The sequence below is a fragment of the Lynx canadensis genome, chromosome B2 (assembly GCF_007474595.2).
Source record: "Lynx canadensis isolate LIC74 chromosome B2, mLynCan4.pri.v2, whole genome shotgun sequence".
Lineage (NCBI taxonomy): Eukaryota > Metazoa > Chordata > Mammalia > Carnivora > Felidae > Lynx > Lynx canadensis.
The window spans coordinates 40,395,080-40,414,899 of NC_044307.1; the positions used below are offsets into that span (position 1 = coordinate 40,395,080).

Here is a 19,820-nt window from a genome sequence, read left to right on the forward strand (position 1 = left end):
TATATTTACGTATTAATTGTCTTTCTCCCACTAGAGTGTAAGCTCCATGAGGGCAGGGAGTTCTGACTATTTTGGCCATTGCTGACTCCCAAGAGCCTGGAACAGCACCCACCAAAAACAGGTGCTCAGTAATCATTTTCTCAAAGAATGGACAAGACTACTTCCATCTCCATTGCCTCGAATCTAATTCAAACCACCATCAGTTCTAGCCCACAATACTGTAACTGCTTTTCTTTTTATCCAAGATGTTATTTTTAAGTAATGTCTATACCCAACATGGGGCTCAGATCCATGACCCCAAGATTAAGAGTTGCAGCTCTTCAGACTAAGCCAGGCTGGCACCCCTGAAACTGCTTTTCAACAGGCTTTCCTGAATTCAGCCTAAAACCCAAATATGTCATTCTCACTGACTTGGGGATAAAGCCCCAAAACTCCTTGCTATGGCCCATCAAGTCTCTCATAGTCTGGTCCTGAACCTCTCTAGCCCATCCCACTTTCCTCACACCACAGCTATGCTCCCACTGTTCTAAATTATTTTTAGTTCCCCTATGGAACAGCTTGCTCTCACCTCTAGGCCTTTGCACAAGCTGCTCCCTCCCCTAGAACATTTTCATCATTGCTCTGGCTACCCACTGCTTCCTTGGTCTGGCTCTTACTTATCCTTCCTCTGGGGAGCCTTCCAACACTAGCTAATCGTTCCATTTATGGAAGATTCTTATGAATTAGTGGGCCTAAGCAAGGATCATCAAAAGCTACCAATATCACCCAGAAAAGATAACCAGACATTAGTACCTCATGATGGAAATATATACGAACACTCACAAGCATTTCTTCCTCGAAAATAGAAACTGGGGCACCTGGGGGCTCAGTGGGGTAAGGGTCTGACTCTTGGTTTTGGCTCAGGTCATGATCTTGCAGTTTCGTGAGTTTGAGAACCCCATCAGGCTCTGTGCTGGCAACGTGGAACCTGCTTGGGATTCTCTCTTTCTCTCTCTCTCTCTCTCTGTTCCTCTCCTACTCATACTCTTTCTCTCTCTCAAAATAAATACATAAACTTAAAAAAAAAAAAGAACCTGAATCCAATTAGTCTCTGGATTTAACTACTAATTTACAGACAACATAATAAACAACCTAATAATGGTTAACTGACACTGGGATATAGTCACCAATATTCAGGCTGAAGAAAGTTCTATAGGACAAATGATTTCAAATAGGACAAATCGATTTCAAGGAAAAAGAGTGGGGGGAGGCAAGAGACAGAGAGAGATACTCTCAGTTAATTGCAATGTCTGAACTTTACTTGGATCCTGATTCAAACAAGCGAACTATTTTAAAAAATGAAATATTGGGGAGATTTGAACATTGACTAATAGATATTTGGTGACATTAAAGAATTACTGTCAATATTTACATGCATGATAATTATTGTGGTTAGGTTTATAAAAATAATTCTTCTCTTTTAGAGGCACATGATAAACTATTTATAGATGAAATAATACAATGTCTAAGATTTGTTTCAAAATAATCCAGGACTAAGGTAAGGAAGAGGGAGGGGGTATAGATAAGGTTTGAAATTTTCTATAATATAATTTTTTAATTATGGAAAGCAAGGTTCATTTTAAGTTTAGCAAAGGAGGGGCACCTGGCTGACTCTTGTCAGTAGAGCGTAATACTCTTGATCTTGGGGTGGTGAGTTCGAGCCCCATCTTGGGGGTAGAGTTTTTAAAAAAAATGTTTAGCAAAGGACAACTGGAGTCCTGTTTTTTCTTATTAATTTTATACACTTAAAAAAATAAAATTAAGGGCACCTGGGTGGCTCAGTTGGTTAAGCCTTTTGATTTCAGCTCAGGTCATGATCTCCTGCTTCATGGGACTGAGTCCCGCGACGGGCTCCATGTTAACAGCGGGATTCTCTCTTTCCCTCTCTCTCTGCCCCTCCCCCACTTGTACTCTGTCTCTCTCAAAAGTAAATAAAGTTAAAAAAAATAATAAAACTAATATGTGTACAGAATATAAAAACTGCAAGAGTAAATCTCTCTCGTTTCCAACCCTGTTGCCTCTCTAGAGGTAACTACTGTTAACTGCGCATTCTTCTGGAGCACATTTCCAGGAATATCTTATGCATTTAGAAACCTAATTTTTAACATAAATCAAACTTTATCATACATCTTATTCTACATCTTTTTTTTTTTTTAAACTTAACATACCTTGGACATTTTCCCATATATCTGGCTTTACCTCACTCTTTTTAAAGTCTATATCATATTCTATGATATGGACTGCATAATCCCATTTAACTAATTCTTCTACGAATGAAGAATTATGCTATCCTCAGTGTTTTATTGTTACAAACAATGCACCATGGGTATTCTTTGGCATCTATCATGAGACACTTATGCAAGGGTGTCTATGAGATAATTTGCAGAAGATGAATTGCTGTGTCAAGGGATATATGCATTTAAATTTTTGGATATCATCGAGCTGCCCTCCAAGAAGGTTGCACTGATTTATACTCCCTCCCTCACTTCCCATCAGTAGTAATTGAAAATGCGTTTCCCTAGTACTGGGGATTGACACATCCTTAAATAATTTTCAATCTCACATTTGAGAAATTATGTGTGTGTGTATATATATATATATATATATATATATATATATATATATACACACACATATATATATATATGTATGTATTTTGTTTGTGTGCCTTTAATTATGGTGACTATTGATCTTTCTTCTCTTTATGTGAATTGTCCATTCCTGTCTTTTACATTGGGTTCTTCATTCTTTAGAACTGACTTGTAAAAACACTTTGTGTGTTAATAAAATCAGAGTACGTGCTTCCAAAAAGGAAAAAAAAAGGCCCTCAAATTACAAATTTAAAAATACTAAAGATTAGCTTAAAAACATGAATATATATTACCTACCAAGAAATCATGTGACTGAGTGAAGTCAACTTTCTGTAATAATATATGATATGATTACAGGGCATTCAGATAAATGTCAAAAAACAAAGAAAGGAATACAGAAGACGTATCAGATATTCATATCTCCAAGAAACCATAACATTCACAGGTAATTATTGTTCAAATTTACTAATTTCCACTTGCACTTCTTCCCACCAGACCTCAGGCCTAGATATGGCACTCCTATTCACCTGACTTGAAAACCTGACATTCTCTTTAACACCTTATTCATGTCACAGTCAAGTCAGGTTACCAATGCCTACTAATTTGTATTCAGAAATGAGAGTATAAGACTGAGGGCTAAGTTCTTTGTTACAGTAGCTCATTTAAGAGAATGGAATCAAATTCACCCCACACCCCCAAGGTTCTTAAACCTAATTACCTTCCTCATTGCTACTGCTACTCTCTCCCCCTCAGTCTAGGCTCTTAACACTGCAGGCCTGTGTTATTACTACTTCAAGTGCTAGTTGATCTTGATGCCTATCTTTTTAGATCTACCATATCTCTTAACTATTATCACTGTATTAAACAAAAACAGCATTTTTACCCTATACTATATTCCCTTGCTTAAAAAATCCCCAACGGTTGGGGTGCTTGGCTGGCTCAATCGGTAGAACATGCAACTCTTGATTTTGGAGTCATGAGTTCAAGCCCCACACCACATTGGGAATAGAGCTCACATAAAAAACAAACAAAACCCACAATAATTATCTATCTAATATCCAATAGATAGTTGATACACAGAAAGCATATTTATCTTAAAAAAATCTATCTCAAACACGGCATTACCTTTTACTAGGCCTGCAACTTTAAATTTGTTTCCATATTCATTAAAATGAGGTATGATATCTATATGCCTCAGAGTGGATGTTGATGATTGAATGAAATAATTTATGTGACAGTGCCTAGCATATAGGAGGTGCTCAAAAAATACCAGGTGAATAGCACTAATGTGAATGAATATTCTAACCTCAATAACATTTGAATGGATTTTTAAATGAGAGAAAAGACCAAGTGTCTAACACAACTCCTGGGATGTTGCATGTACTCGATAATATAATGTTACAACTTGGGCTTCCAGTAAAGCATGGAAGAATGAATACATGTTTATCTCCTTTCCTCTCAAAATCCCATTAAAATCCCAGTAAAGGGCAATAAAGGGCATAAATTCATAGGGACACAAAGAGTGGCAAATGACAGAACAGTACATGAGAGATATCACAACTTTGGAATCTGGAAAGTAAACAGAGGAATGGAAAGTTGTAACAGACAAGGGCATGCTAAAATTTAAATGCTGCCCACATCAGGGTGAACAAACAAGCAAGTGGGTCAGAACTTCAGAAACTGGGAAGGCCCAGGAATTAGAGACTCCATGTATCTCTGAAGGTAGAGGTAAGGTGTGGGATTTAAGGGATTTAAAAGAACAAAAAAAGAGGTTGGTTGGGCATCTTTGAAATGATCCCTTACTAAATGATAGTTTCCCCCATCTCTGCCGTAAGCAGCCAAGTGGCTATGTCTTTCCCACTCTGGCAGAAGACTGGGATTTTATGTGAACCCTAGACATTCTGGTCTTTAGTATACCAGGCATGGCTAGAAATGGGCACCTGGCAGGTAGCAATGCTAAATAGACAACAGCCATTTGGTGCATTCTGATTAAGGTCACAATGCCACCCAATTGGAAGAAGAAGAAAAAAAAGAGCTTCTATTCAAGTGTATCCTAAAATTAAAATAATCTTTAGAGGCAATTTTTGGTCATTCATATTTTGAATGTCAGGTTTTTTTTCCATTAATATTCTAATGGTATTCCTAGTTGTCTGCATTTAGAAATGACTGAAGTCAGTGAGTGATATGATAGACATCCAGCCAGTGAGCAGAGTCTGATGGCCGCATTAGTTAACCTTCAAGTCATTATTAAGTGACTCAATCTAATGAGCCAAGTAATCTCTTTCTGTATAAAAGTCTATTAAACAAATTACAGGGTCCTGGGAGCAACTCACCAGGCAAGGAAAATCTCACGGATGTATGAACATTTTTCTTCAAATAATGAAAAACAATTAGAATAAATTTAACATCGGTTGGTATTGAATTTTTTTAAGTTAAATTTCTTGACAAAAGCGGCGCCAACTTGAAAACAAAACAAGATTAAAACAGCTACAACAGGGGCGATGAGATAGGCTACCTTTATTGCTCCATGTATGATTTGAAAAATCCCAAACCACTTGTACCTGTTTTTTTTTTAATAATAAAAAATAAAATCACAACATGTTAAGCAGTTTCCACTCTATCCTCAGCAGTCAGTCACTGAGAAACAACAGTCATTGTTCAAGACCCACAGCGGCCATCACCAACTCTGAGACTCCCCTGAAGAGGGGGCTGTGCCTAGACCAAAGGACTCCAAGGCTGGAATGGAAGCTCCATGAGGGTAGAGGCGTTTTTGTTTTTATTTTGTGCACTGACTTATTTCCGGCCCCTAGAACAGGACTGGAATGTAGTAGATGCTCAGTTAATATTGTCAAATAAAAGGCTGTTCTGAAAAGTCCTTTTGGTTGCTCCCACATTCCAATTGTGGCACATATCAGAGGGGTCATTGGCAAGGTTGGACAGTATTCCCACTTCAAATCAAGCCCTTCTTTCTCCAGATTTCTCCAGACTATAATCTGGAATATACCCTCTAGCACAATTATGAAAAAGGAGCAGAAGTTTCATTTCTCTAGACCAGGGGCACAGCCTCAGTCTATCAGGATGTCACTAGAATGTATAGGGAAATGTTGTGTGGTGGGCACCACCTGTGACCACCCATAATCCACTCAATCACTAGACAGGGCACCATGACTTTCTGGTTCACACTGGGCTCATTTTTATGTTCTAACATAGAAATAAACCTTAGTCCTTCTCACTGCAAATGTAGAGAAGAGTAGCCTTATTTTACATTCCGCAAGTCTTTCCTGGATTAAGGAAGACAGCTATATGCTCCTATCTGTTTCTGTATTCAGTTGGTTATTCATCACGTAGCCTTTGGAAAACTCCACTACATACTTGCAAGCAAATAATGTTTTAATACTGTCATGAACATAGTTTTGACTCCTGAAAGAGTCTCAGGGACCCCTAAACGACTCTTAAAGACACTGTTGTAAAAGGTATGTATACTAACAGCCATAACTGATCAACATGTGGAAGGGATTCAAACAGGAAATGGAGTTAAAAAAGATAGAGAGGATGGGACACCTGGGTGGCTCAGTCCGTTAAAGCAGCCAACTCTTGGTTTCCGTTCAGGTCATGATGTCATGGTTCATGAGACTGAGCCCCACACTGGGCTCTGAGCTGACAGTGCAGAGCCTGCTTGGGATTCTCTCCCTCTCTCTCTCTCTCTCTCTCTCTCTCTCTGCCCCTCCCCTGTTTGTGTGTGCGCTCTCTCTCTCAAAATAAATAAAACAAACATTAAAAAAAAAAGGAGACAGGAAAACATCACTGACTACATATGATCACAGTTTACCAAAACATTTTATCAGTGTTGTTATTATCTTAAATGTTGCTTACCCTTTGTACTTTACCGTATTTCAACAGGAAATGAACTGCTATGTGAGGAAAAGCCAATGTTTCTCCCTGACAAGACAGACCTCAGAACAAAACCCACATACTCTAACTCCTTACAGTTCCTATACAAATATTGATTGTTAATGTATATTTACTGTTTAGACCATCACTTCTAAGTGACATTCTAATTATAAGACACATAAGTCACCTTTCTCCTGCCTTGCCTTTCCTTGCACAACTTTCTGCTGTCATTCAAATATTATTTAACAGAACAAAAGAACAATTTCCAATCACTAATCAGCTCCAAAATGCTGCACGGTTCAATCTTTCTGAGTGCCCGTTTCTACAAATAGCAGCTAAATGGCAATCTACAAAAGCAACTCACTCTAATCCCTTTTAAACATGTACATATCGGTCCTTAGCCAGGTGCAAGTGATTTTCTATCTACTACATACGATTCAGAAAAAAGCAAAACGGCTGTATTCATTTAAGTATGGTCCAAGACAAATAATTATTTACAGATTATCTTCTCACACCAACCTTTTCCCCATACTTAAGAAGATACATGATTTCAAATTTTCCTTCCCACAGTCATGCAAAAACAGATTAGCTATGGTGACTTTTTCAGGAAATATTTGGCTCTGTTATCTCACTTAAATTTATACCCACCTTAACAAACCTTATGAGTTTATAAAGTAGGCCAGCAGTTGCAAGCTCTGGAACAGACGATCTAGGTTTGAATCCTAAAGATGCCACTGGCAATGTGACTTTGGACAAGTTACTTAATCTGTGCCTCAGTTCCTTCAACTTTTAAAATAAAGATAACAGCAGCATCTGCCTCATAAGTACATGATGGGGTTAAATGAGGTAATGAAGAAATAGGTAAATACTTAAAACAGTGCCTAACATGGAAAAAAGTACTTAGTAAATGGTAACTGTTTTTATATATTAGTCTTCCGAAATAGAGCACACAGAACAGTCCATAACAATCTAATAGAGCCCCAGAACAATACAGGAGGAAAATATTAAGGAGAGATGACTATCTTAGTGTCCTTCCTTCTTAAAAATAGGTAATTGTCTGCACTACCTAAGAAAGTGCTGACAAGCCATGGAAAAGATATCAAAGACATTTTCATAATTATTATAATTCTGTGAAACAAGAAAAAAACCTCAAAAAGACTTGTCCCTCAAAATAGACTGGAAGAGTCTTAACAGAAAATTTGACATACCTATCTAGAAACAAGAGAATCATGCATTCTGCTTTAAAACAGATACTTCTGTGGGCAAGATAAGACTATCACAGCCAGAAGGTAGTTTTATGCATGTGTCCCTGTAAGCATCATGTACACCATGAGATATGCAATAAGAGCCGAAGGTGTCTAATTCTATTCTCACATAGAGTCTAGCAGCATACTTGGAGGGAACTGAAGCTTGAAACCAAAAAGAACACTTTCACGAAAAATTTTAAAAATCCATGCCACCATGGTTAACCTTATCATAAGATGGCTTAACTCCTGCAGTGTATCAGAAAAAGATTCATCTGTGGAAGGCTGGTACATAAAAAGGCTAACTGGGATACAGAGGAAAATTATAGCTAACGCTTTTACTGAACATTTACTATGTTCCAAGCATTATTCCAAGTGTTTTAGATGTATTATCTAATTAATCCTCAACATCACGATTAAACAGGAATTTTACTGTCCCCACTTACACCCAAGGAATTGAGGCACAGAAAAATTAAGTTGCCCAAATGTCAAATTAATGATAGCTAGTCAAAATCAGTTTGGCTTCTAAACCCAAGTTTTCAATCATTAGGCAAAATAGAAGGTTGCACAAATACATATCATACACTCATATACCCTGGGGGGTGGGGGTGGGGGGCTAAGGTTTAGGAAGAGGATTTTGGTTATCTATGACATTTGAATTATTGACAATAAGAATGCATGGACTTATATGATTAAAAAAATTTATCTCTCATAAATTAGCCACACATTTTATTGGGCTTTCCGTGGAATTCCACTGACATAATGTGCACATGCCTAAATGAACAGGATGGCCACAGTGAGCCTAACATCATAGCAGCTGGCAATATTTGGAAAATGAGAAGGGGTGGTTAATACCCTTGATAGGTCGTGACGTATGTGGTCTCTATCTAGCCACCAGTAAGCTTCAAGACCCACCCTAGACTTGTTTTTTAGTATGGTTGCTGATCTATAGGTCCTACTTTTGTCTTCAAATATGGTTATGTCCCCTCATAGCTTAAGTCAGCTCAAAGTACTGAAAAATTCACAACAGTAAGAAGGAAAGAGATGGTCAAAGTTCAGAATGGGGTTAAGACAAATATAGGGACTGATCACTCACCCTAATGGATACCAACCTTGACCACTTACTACAGATTGGCCATACATAATACTATTACAGTTTTTTTCTTACCCATTAAACAAGTTTTTTCCATCTTCTTCCATATTATTCCACAGCCATTGATTAGGTTTCCTCTTCTCTATTACCTATGGGGGAAATAATCCATAAGGCTGGGCTAATATACAGCAAGAGAAAAAAAAGCAATTTCTTGAATTTTATTTATAAATTCAAAATAAAAAGGATCAGTACCTATGATATATGACTACATGGAGTTTAGGTTTAAAAACTCAATGAAACTTGGCGCGCCTGGGTGGCTCAGTTGGCTGAGTGACCGACTTCAGCTCAGGTCATGATCTCACAGTTTGTGAGTTCGAGCCCTATGTCGGGCTCTGTACTGACAGCTCAGAGCCTGGAGCCTGCTTCGGATTCTGTGTCTGCCTCTCTCTCTGCCCCTCCCCCACTCATGCTCGGTCTCTCTGTCTCAGAAATAAACATTAAAAAAATTAAAAAAAAAAAAACTCAGTAAAACAGCTATTAATCTGAGGAGTAATGACCTCAATAATTATGATGATGATCTTGAAAACTGGGAAATTATAAGTTGGCTTAATTCTGAAAACTATTAATAAGACTCCAAATGTTCAAATATTTTCCATGTAGATTCTACTTATAGCATTTAAACTGCTGCAATATCCTTTTTTTTCAATATTTATTTATTTTTGAAGAGAGAGAGAGAGACAGAGCACAAGTGGGGGAGGAGTAGAGAGACAGGGAGACAGAATCTGAAGCAGCCTCCAGGCTCCGAGCTGTCAGCACAGAGCCCGACGTGGGACTCGAACTCACAAACCGTGAGATCGTGACCTGAGCTCAAGTTGGACGCTTAACCAACTGAGCCACCCAGGTGCCCCTAAACTACTGCAATATATTTTTGAGTGGGAAGAGTGGAATTACAGATACATAAAATAAATCGCTACAGTAGGAACGAACTAACAGAAGACATCCTTTTAAATGGTCATTAAAAATAAAGTCCCTAACAAACGAATTTCAAGCTTACCTCCTAGTGAAACTTGCTGAGTTCTCAGGTTTTCTGGCATTATGCAAGGCAAGAGTACAGGATGCAGAGTAACAGAGACCAGTTATGATCTGGATCATGATGTCCACTTACTAGTACAAGACCTTATGCAAGTTTCTTAATTTGTCTGAGCCTGTCTTCTCATATACTTCACAGCACTGGTATAGGGACTAAATGAGAATGTAGGTAAAATGCTAGGTCACTACCTAGCACATAGCTGATGATCAATAAAGATTTAGCTTCCTTCCTTTATCTTTCTACCTTTAGAGCAATTTTCAGGGCTTGAGAAGGAGAAAATCCATTCTTGAAAACCTTACCTTATTTTTATTCCATCAAGTAATAACAATAACAATGATGATGATAATGAGGAGGATAGCTGCCCACGGCACGTATGTAGCCTTTAATGTGTGCCACTCATCTAAGCACTCTCGCACATATTAACTCATTCACTTCTCACAACAACTATGACTTAAGTATTATCTTTATTCCCATTTCACAGACATTGAAACTGAGGCACAAATAAGTTCCACAGTTACTAAGGGGCAGAGCTAGGATTCAAAATCAGGCTTCTGCTCTTACGAAATAATAGCACCAAGGACTAACATCCAAATGAGACCAGCGATGCCCTTCCTTGAAGAACTCTCTAATATTAATGTGGTCAGACAGGTAATGTTCAGATGGCTTACCAAGTAGAATAGATTCATATTCTAGGTAATTAAAGTTAACTAAACATATAAAATAAATATAACTAAATATTAAATATAACTAAGATTTAATATACAAACTATACTATATATAGCTTATATTTTAAAATATAATTTGTATATTATGTATCTCAAAATGTTTTTAATATGTATTTTATAACATATTTTCTAAAGTTTAGAAAGTTCATCAAGAGAATATTAATAAATTTAAATCTGAAAAAAAATCTAACCAAGATTATGCCTTTCTTGGCAAGGTCAGTTACGTGGTACATTCCAAAATACAAACATTCATTATCCTATCTATACTTGTCTGTAACTATCTTCCCCTGTAAACTCCTGCAGGACAACAATAGTACCTCTTCTTACTTACTGTGAACATCAGTAATGTCTAAAACTGCCTAGTCTTTACAAGACGCTCAATAAATACTGATGAAAGAACACGCTGGATATTAAACAAAGAAAATTTTTTTCTTTTTTTTAATGTTTATTTATTTTTGAGAGAGAGAGGGAGAGAGACAGTGCGAGTGGGGGAGGGGCACAGAGAGAGAGGGAGACAAAGAATCTGAAGCAGGATCCAGGCTCTGAGCTGGCAGCACAGAGCCCAATGTAGGGCTCGAACTCACAAACTGCGAGATCATGACCTGAGCCGACGTCGGATGCTCAACCAACTGAGCCACCCAGGCGCCCCAAAGAGAATTTTCAAATCCATCTGTCATTTCTATTCACATTCTAAGGCACCAACGCTCTAGGCTTACTTCCAACCACCCATCCACTCTATGATTTTAGTACCAGCAAGGCCTTGCTGGATTTAAGTGCTTTCTTTGACCTGGTCCCATTTTTGGCCTATTCCAATCTATAAGCTCATATAGCAAAATGTTTTACTACAAAAAGTCTCAAGTATACAATTAATTAATCAGAAGACTCATGCAAGAATGCATGCATGCAACAGATTGTTATAGCACTCTATGGTTTTCAAGGTGCTTCCAAGCATACCTCTCAGGTGCCTGAAGACAACGCTGAGAGCAGACAAGGCAGGTGTGGTAAGCCAGGAAGCTACATCTAATGTTGATTGTTTTGAAGTGGAAACGTATTTTCACTGTTACTGCTGAAGAGCCAATGGCTTAGAACCTGAGTTAGATGCTTTCTCTGTAATTTTAAGTCAATTTCATAAGTAACTTTTTAAATTATGAATGATCAGTCATATCTAATCAAAATAAAAATTGGCCAAAAGCCTTAGGAGATACAAAGGCAGACTAAACTCATACAATAAGGAAAAATTTTACATTCATCCACCACTAAATAGAGAAACCTCATGGAAAATTATAAGAACACCATAATTAAATGTCTCTTGGATGCCAAATTAGGAAGTCTGGGTTCGACTGGCAGGAAGAGAGAAAGCTAGGCTGGATATCAGCAAGCCTAGATTTCAGTCCACACTCTATTACTAAAGAGTTTTGTGATCTCCAGGCCCACTCAAATTTGAAATTCCACAATTTGTACATGTCGCCCAGAGTAAATAATCATGTAAAAAGAAACATTTAACACTACATTTCAGAGCACAGTATGCATAGCATGAACAAAAGCTTCAAGATCTGTTGATTTTACTGTCCTAAGTTATTAGTTGCCATGGGTTTCACCCATTAATGGCTCTAATGGTTTACGTTCGAATTTAGGATTTCCGCACAGAAACTGCAAAACAGATTTATGATTTTCTGTGAAATACAAGAGGTGCTAGGACTGATCTTACACACTCTGACCATGATTCAGAATAATCTAGGTGGGACCACCTGGGTGGCTCAGTTAAGTGTCCAACTCTTGATTTCAGCTCATCATCTCACAGTTCATGAGTTCAAGCCCCACGTTGGGATTCTCCCTTTTCCTTCTGCTCCTCCCCAACTCAAGCTTGCTCTCTCTCACTCTCTCTCTCAAAGTAAGTAAGCTTAAAAAAAAAAAAAAAAGAATAATCTAGGTGGCAAAATCTAAGTTCACTTGCCAAATGAATTGATTTCTTACAAACTGTTTATTAAAGTACTTTTTCGGGACACCTGGGTGGCTCAGTCCAACTCCTCATCTTGGCTCAGGTCATGATCTCATAATTCGTGATATCAAGTCCAGCATTGGGCTCTGTGCTGACAGCATGGAGTCTGTTTGCGACTCTCTCTCTCTCTCTCTCTCTCTCTCTCTCTCTCTCTCTCTCTCCCTCTCCCTCTCCCTCCCTCCCTCCCCCTTTCCCTCTCTCTCTGCTCCTCCCCTGCTCTCTCTCTCTTTCCCTCTCAAAATAAATATATAAACTAAAAAGAAAATGTTTTTTCACCATTAAACAGAAATATGGTCCATGAGTTTATGAAGCTATGTTATACAGTGTACATGGGATATCAACCTAGACTATGAACTTTCTGAGAAGAGGTCGTTTCTCATTCTAGTGTCCTATTGACTTAATATATACTGTTGGTTGCATGAACTGCTGATAGATGACCCCCTCTTTTAAACTGGCCTTGATCTCAAATTTTACTTCTTAGGCAATATGCTTTCTAACATTTACAAAGTATTTTCAACTAAAAACTTCATATGGCATTTGCCACTGTAAGCCATAACTTTTCTCATCTCTACATATGCACGTCTGTTTTAGAATAAAACGCTGTGCGTTGTTTCAGCCTTCTGAAATAAAAATATATTGGGACCAATACAATGATGTATAAGAGATCCAGAGTGCCAAGCGACACATTAGAAAGATGGTCAAGTGACACATTAGAATTTTTTTCCCCCTAAATTCCTGTGTGGTGGTTAGAATCAAAAAAGTTCTAGAAGTCTACCTGTGTTGATTGATTTCCATATCTAATAAGACACTAGATGGGCCTGTTTATTCATAAGGGGCATGAGAACACAGGAGACTGCAAGAGCCTTAGCAAATCCTCATATTAGCAGTGTGACCCTGGGCAGTTCACTGATGTCTTGGGAATCTCTACAGTCTCCCGTGTGAATAGATACAACATCAGCTCTACTCCCTTCCAAGGGTGCTGCATCAATCAGGCAAGAAAACGTGTGTGGAAGTGCACTGTAAACTGACAAGGGCTGCACATGGGTTAGGTCTTCTTTCCTTTGCTACCAAAAATAGCAGAGACTTTAGATCATTATTGTGGTGAGAAGAGACAGTGATATTTGAACATTTCAGGTGTTTGGGGGGGACATGCTAGGATAAAAGAACCTGATCTCTCATGTGGAGCGCAAGGATCCTAAAATGTATTTGGTATCTGCGTCTTTTAGTTAAATAACATCCTGGTCTTACCTACCAACTTATAGGGATTAAACGGCATAAGATCTTAGCCACACTGGGGATTTCTTCTCACCAAAAAATAAAATGACTTATTTTATTATTTTTAAAAATTTTTTAATGTTTATTTTATTTTTGAGAGAGAGAGAATGAGAGACTGAGCATGAGCGGGGGAGGGGCAGAGAGAGAGGGAGACACAGAATCCGAGGCAGGCTCCAGGCTCTGGGCTGTTAGCACAGAGCCCGACAGGGCTTGAACCCACGAACCACAAGATCAAGACCTGAGCCGAAGTTGGATGCTTAACCGACGGAGCCACCCAGGCGCCCCCCAATATAAAAGGACTTAAAAGCAATAGCATAGTATGCTTGCATTCTCCCCAGTCATCCAAGATAAATACATGCAAACAAAAGCAATACCAGATCCCATTTAGTGTGCAGAGAAGCAGTGACAGCCACGAAAACAGCCTTCCATAGAGCACACACCGGAATTGGTATTTCATCACTGTGCTTAAATCTAATGCTGCTTTTATACTCCCCACATATAATAAATACTATTAATTGGTAGAGTTCAGCCTGCCAGCATACATTCAAACCATTTTAAAAACATTAGTTGTCATTACCAAGCATGTTTTATAAATACCATACAACAATTTTGTCAGCACAGAGCAGCAATTTTAATGGGAAGAGAACATTTATGAACATTTATTATACTCCTACTAGATACTGTGCTGTGTGAGGTGTTTTCGCATATATTTGTGCATTTAATTCTCACAAATGAGGTAGGTGTCAGTGGCACTTTACAGATGAAGAATGGACACTCAGATTGGTTATTAAATGACTAGTCCAGGATCACACAGCAAAAAAAAAAAAAAAAAAAAAAAAGGCAGTACCTAGGCCCCAAGATAATTAGTGCAATTCAGTAACTCTACATCAGTGGCAAAGAACATGAGGTTTAATTAAGTAAAGTTTTGTGCCATGGTAAAATTTAGTTGGCAGTTAGCAATATCCTGAGACACTTTACATATCTTGTTCAAGAAGAGACTGAACTGTAAATATGCACTCCTTCCGTAGAAACAGTTTCTGATTTTAAATTTTAAACATAAAGACTTAGCACTGCAGGCTGGCTCAGTCAGTGGAACATGAGACTCTTGATTTTTGGGGTCATGAGTTGAAGCCCCACGTTGGGTGCAGAGCTTACTTAAGAAAAAAAAAAAAGACATCACTGCAGCTAGTTCTTTTCAGAGATAACTCTGCAAAGGAAATATAAATTCACTGGAGTCAATAACTGTTTTGTAAAGAAGCTATCTCTTGGAAATCATATTAAAATAAGTGCCAAAAATTACTTACAAACGTGAAAACATTTTAAGAATTTTGAATATTAGAAAAATGCTTCCTATAATCACAGCTCTTAAAATCTCTTAAAAGCTAACTCTAACCTACATATCACTATCTGCTATACTATACAGTGATATTGTTGGCTTTCTCTGAAAATTCCCGTTAAAAAATCAGGTATTTATAAGGGCTCAGTTGGATGAGCGTCCAACTTCCACTCAGGTCATGATCTCGCAGTCAGTGAGTTCAAGCCCCCCGTCGAGCTCTGTGCTGACAGCTCAGAACACGGAGCGTGCTTTGGGTTCTGTGTCTCCCTCTCTCTCTGATTCTCCCCCACTCAAGCTCTGTGTGTGTCTCTCTCTACTTCAAAGATAAATAAACATTAAAAAAAATTTAAAAAAACAACAGGTATTTATAAAATAAACATTTTAGAAGGGCTCTAAAATGGACACTACTAATGATACAAAAAGATTTAGGACTATACATCTGTACCAAGCAATGAGATGTTAGGAGTGTTTGGACAAGAACCAAAACCCTGTAGAGCTTTCCAACTAAATGGTTCTAGCAAAAGCCTGATGGCTACATTGTTATCTGGTTATAGTATTCCAGGATACAAAATAAACCTAGGTTTTAAAAATATAAAACTGTATCAAGTTATAAAACACCACCCTAATTAGGTGTTGTGGTTAAGAAAGCAGGTTTAGGGAGCACCTGGGTGGCTCAGTTGGTTAAGTGTCCAACTTCGGTTCAGGTCATGATCTGGCAGTTCATGAGTTTGAGCCTCACATCTGGCTCTGTGCTGTCAGTACTGAGCCTGCTTCAGATCCTGTCCACACCCTCTCTCTGCCCCCCTTCTCCATCTCTCAAAAATAAACATTTAATAATAAACAAAAATAAATAAAACACACATGTAAAAGAAATTAAGGCCTCTCATTACTGAGCTAATTTGTTTCCAAGTTTAGAATTTAAAACATAATAAAAAGGGTGTCTGGGTGGCTCAGTCGGTTCAGCGTCAGACTCTTGATTTCCGCTCAGATCATGATCTCATGGTTTGTGAGATTGAGCCCCTTGACGGGCTCTGTGCTGACAGCACAGAGCCTGCTTGGGATTCTCTCTCTCCCTATCTTTCTGCCCTTCCCCACTGGCGCTAGCTCAAGTGTATGTGCTCCCCCACAAAATAAGTAAATATTTTTTTTAAACCATAGAAAAAGAAGCAAAATCCTAACATTCTTGATAGCAGTCAGGGTGGTGATTAACCTTGGGTGGGGTATAAGGGAGGATCAGACAGGGAACTTTTACACTTATAGGATGGTTATCCCGGCTTTTGTTTCACTGGTCTTTATTTCATGTTTATTTTTTTAATGTTTATTTATTTTTGAGAGAGGCAGAGTGCGAGCAGGGGAGGAGCAGAGAGAGAGAGGGAGACACAGAATTGGAAGCAGGATCCAGGCTCCGGGCTGTCAGCACAGAGCCTGAAATGGGGCTTGAACTCTCGTACCATGATATCATGACCTGAGCCAAAGTCAGATGCTTAACCGACTGAGCCATCCAGGTGCCTTGGTCTTTAAAATGTACATGATGTTTTGGGGCATCTGGCTGGCTCAATCAGTAGAGCATGAAACTCTTGAGCCCCACTGGGTAGAGAGATCACTTAAAAATGAAAGCTTGGGGTATGTGGGTGGCTCAGTTGGTTAAGTGTCCGACTTTGACTCAGGTCATGATCTCCTGGTCTGTGGATTCGAGCCCTGTGTCAGGCTCTCTGCTGTCAGCATGGAGCCCACTTCATATCCTCTGTCTCCATCTCTCTGCCCCTCCCCCTCTCATTCTCTCTCTCTCTCTCTCTCTCTCACAAAAATAAACACGAAAAATAAAAGAAAATAAATATAAAATCTTTTTAAAAATCTTTTAAAAATATAACAAAATGGGGGCGCCTGGGTGGCGCAGTCGGTTAAGCGTCCGACTTCAGCCAGGTCACGATCTCGCGGTCCGTGAGTTCGAGCCCCGCGTCGGGCTCTGGGCTGATGGCTCAGAGCCTGGAGCCTGTTTCCGATTCTGTGTCTCCCTCTCTCTCTGCCCCTCCCCCGTTCATGCTCTGTCTCTCTCTGTCCCAAAAATAAATTAAAAACGTTGAAAAAAAAATTTAATAATAAAAAAAATATATATATAACAAAATGTATGTCCTAAAATATATCTCACATATATAATATTTCACAATAAATAAATTAGACAAAATAAGTTAAAACATTTCAAAAGTATAATGAGAAAGCACATTTTAATCTTAGAAAAGGAGGAGAGGAAGAAAAACAAAAAATAAAATAAATGCTGTATCATTCTAAGTGTTCTAGATTACTTCAGATTATGTATGCAACAGCTCAGCTCAGTTATGGAAACATTTCCAAAAGACTCCATTCAACCGTATGAGACGTTATTTTTCTTTGTGGGTTAGTTCTTACGAAGGGTATTGTTGATTCCCTGGGAGCACGTCTTTATGATCATAAAACCTGGAGGTTGTAAGGAATGTCAGAAGGCTTCTCTTACAACATGTTCACTTTCTACACAAGGGAACGTTAGACCCCTTCGCTTCCAAATAACAGGTTTCCCCACTCTGCTCCCAGCTGTTACAGCTAGCCACCAACGTGACACAAAGGGGCAGATCCTGTTTTCTCAATTACTTTGAAACAGTGACTAGAGAAAAGGTGAATTTATACCAACCATCAGGAATCTAGACCTAATATGTACCCCCAACAGATGCCAGTACCTACAGAAGAGCCTGGTGCCTCAGTCAAAGAAGGCATTCTGGAAATATGTGCGTAAGTGAATTTAGTCATAAGAACAAAGCAGCGGTTCTGCCCCAAACATTTTACATATAAAAGAAAATCACCAAAGAATTCTATGTCATCATATAATGAATTCAGTAGTGTGCTGTGGGCAAATGTACAGAATACAGGAGGGAATAGGGAAATAAGACAAAAGATTAATGTTGCACGGGGTAAAATGGAGACAGAGGTCTTAGAGGAGAAGAACTGGGAATTGAGTTTTGAAAAGCTGATAAAGAAAGCATTCTAGGAGTTCTCCAAAGAAACCTGTTGATCTTTTTACACCTGCTTCCCTTTCCCACATTACTGTCAAATTTTAACAGACATATCGACATTCCCCCTCAAAGAACTTTTGGAACCCACTGAGAATGGAACAGTAGGAAGAAAGAAAAGAAACCTTTTTAAATGTTTAATATAAATTCTTCAAAACAGAAACATCTTTAAATGGTAAAGTTCACCAAAATAAAACTGGACCCCCCAAATTAATAGAAACACATTTAAAAACAGTCCCCCAGGGCACCTAGATGAGTCAGTTGGTTAAGTGTCTGACTCTTGATTTTGGCTCAGGTCATGATTTCACGATTTGTGAGCTGGAGACCCATGTTGGGCTCCATGCTACCAGCATGGAGCCTGCTTGGGATTCTCTCTACCTCTCTCTCTCTCTGCCCCTCACCTGCTTTTCTGTGCACTAGAGCAAGTGCACTCTCAACATAAATAAAAACTTAAAAAAAAATCCCTCCACACTCAGGACTGCAAACTTAAAGCGTACATAAAATTAACAGGACACGTGGGTACCATGAGCAACGGATAAAGGGCTTCTCTTTCCAGCTACTTTAATGAGAGACAACAGAGCCATACTGGTAAAGAAAAGACAACTGGAGAAGAGACTCACTTCCAGTTCTAGATAGATGAGCAAACATAAATAAGCCACTTCTGCACCCTGGCTCTGTTTCCACATCCGTAAAAGTAACATTAAGTTACTTGATGACCTAACGTTCTATTATTCTATCTGTAAACTTCCTAAAGCCACTCAGATATCATTATCTTCTAGCAAGCTACATGTTAGGCATTAATCCATAAGGGTAGCAAAACAGAAAATGAATCTACATTATCCAGAATTCTGTACTGTAGCAAAATTTTACAATTAAACAAGCCATTCTAAGTCTTGCACTGAAAAAGTGCATTAGAGAACTAAGTTTGGATTTTTGATAAAACACGATGCATTGAACACCCACATTTACCTCTTTTGTTCTCTACGTAACTCCACTAGAACAGCAGTAAAAACAAGAGCTACAAGAAAAAAGAATAGGAGAGGAAACCACTACAAGTTTTTGGAAGCTGAAAAGCAGATGGGTAGGTTATCTGACTTAGCATAGAATGTAAAACCTAAGAGCACATTAAGGGGAAGCCCAGAGCAAACTGAATTGTGCTGGGACACACCAAAAAGCTCAGAATACCTCTGCAAGTGGGGACAGCAGACAGGGCTGAAAAAGAACAGGGTGAAAGTTCTAACCCAAGATTCCCACCCTAACCCCAAGCAGCCATTGGTCAGAAGATGGGAAGCCTATTCTGGAAACTAGAGAGACTCTGGACTTAAACACAACTGGGGGAAGGCCTAGCAGTCTAAAAAGATGGAGATTATGGGAAAGTAGATATCCTGAAAGGTAATCCCCAGCTCTTTCTCCATTCAGCTCCACAAATGTTTCAACCAGGGATAAGCCAAAGATGGGAGCATTCTCTCTGGAGATGAATTTGCCCCACAGAAAAA

General features: G+C 38.7%; 1 protein-coding gene across 2 annotated transcripts in view; it reads right to left on the reverse strand.

The window, feature by feature from the left end:
• USP49 (ubiquitin specific peptidase 49) overlaps positions 1-19,820 on the reverse strand; it is a 79,337-nt gene that overhangs the window by 46,168 nt on the left and 13,349 nt on the right. For both annotated transcript variants that reach the window (XM_030315490.1, XM_030315489.1), the window contains exon 2: positions 8,934-9,007. The gene's annotated coding sequence lies outside the window, so the exon portion shown is untranslated. The remainder of the gene's footprint in view (positions 1-8,933; positions 9,008-19,820) is intronic.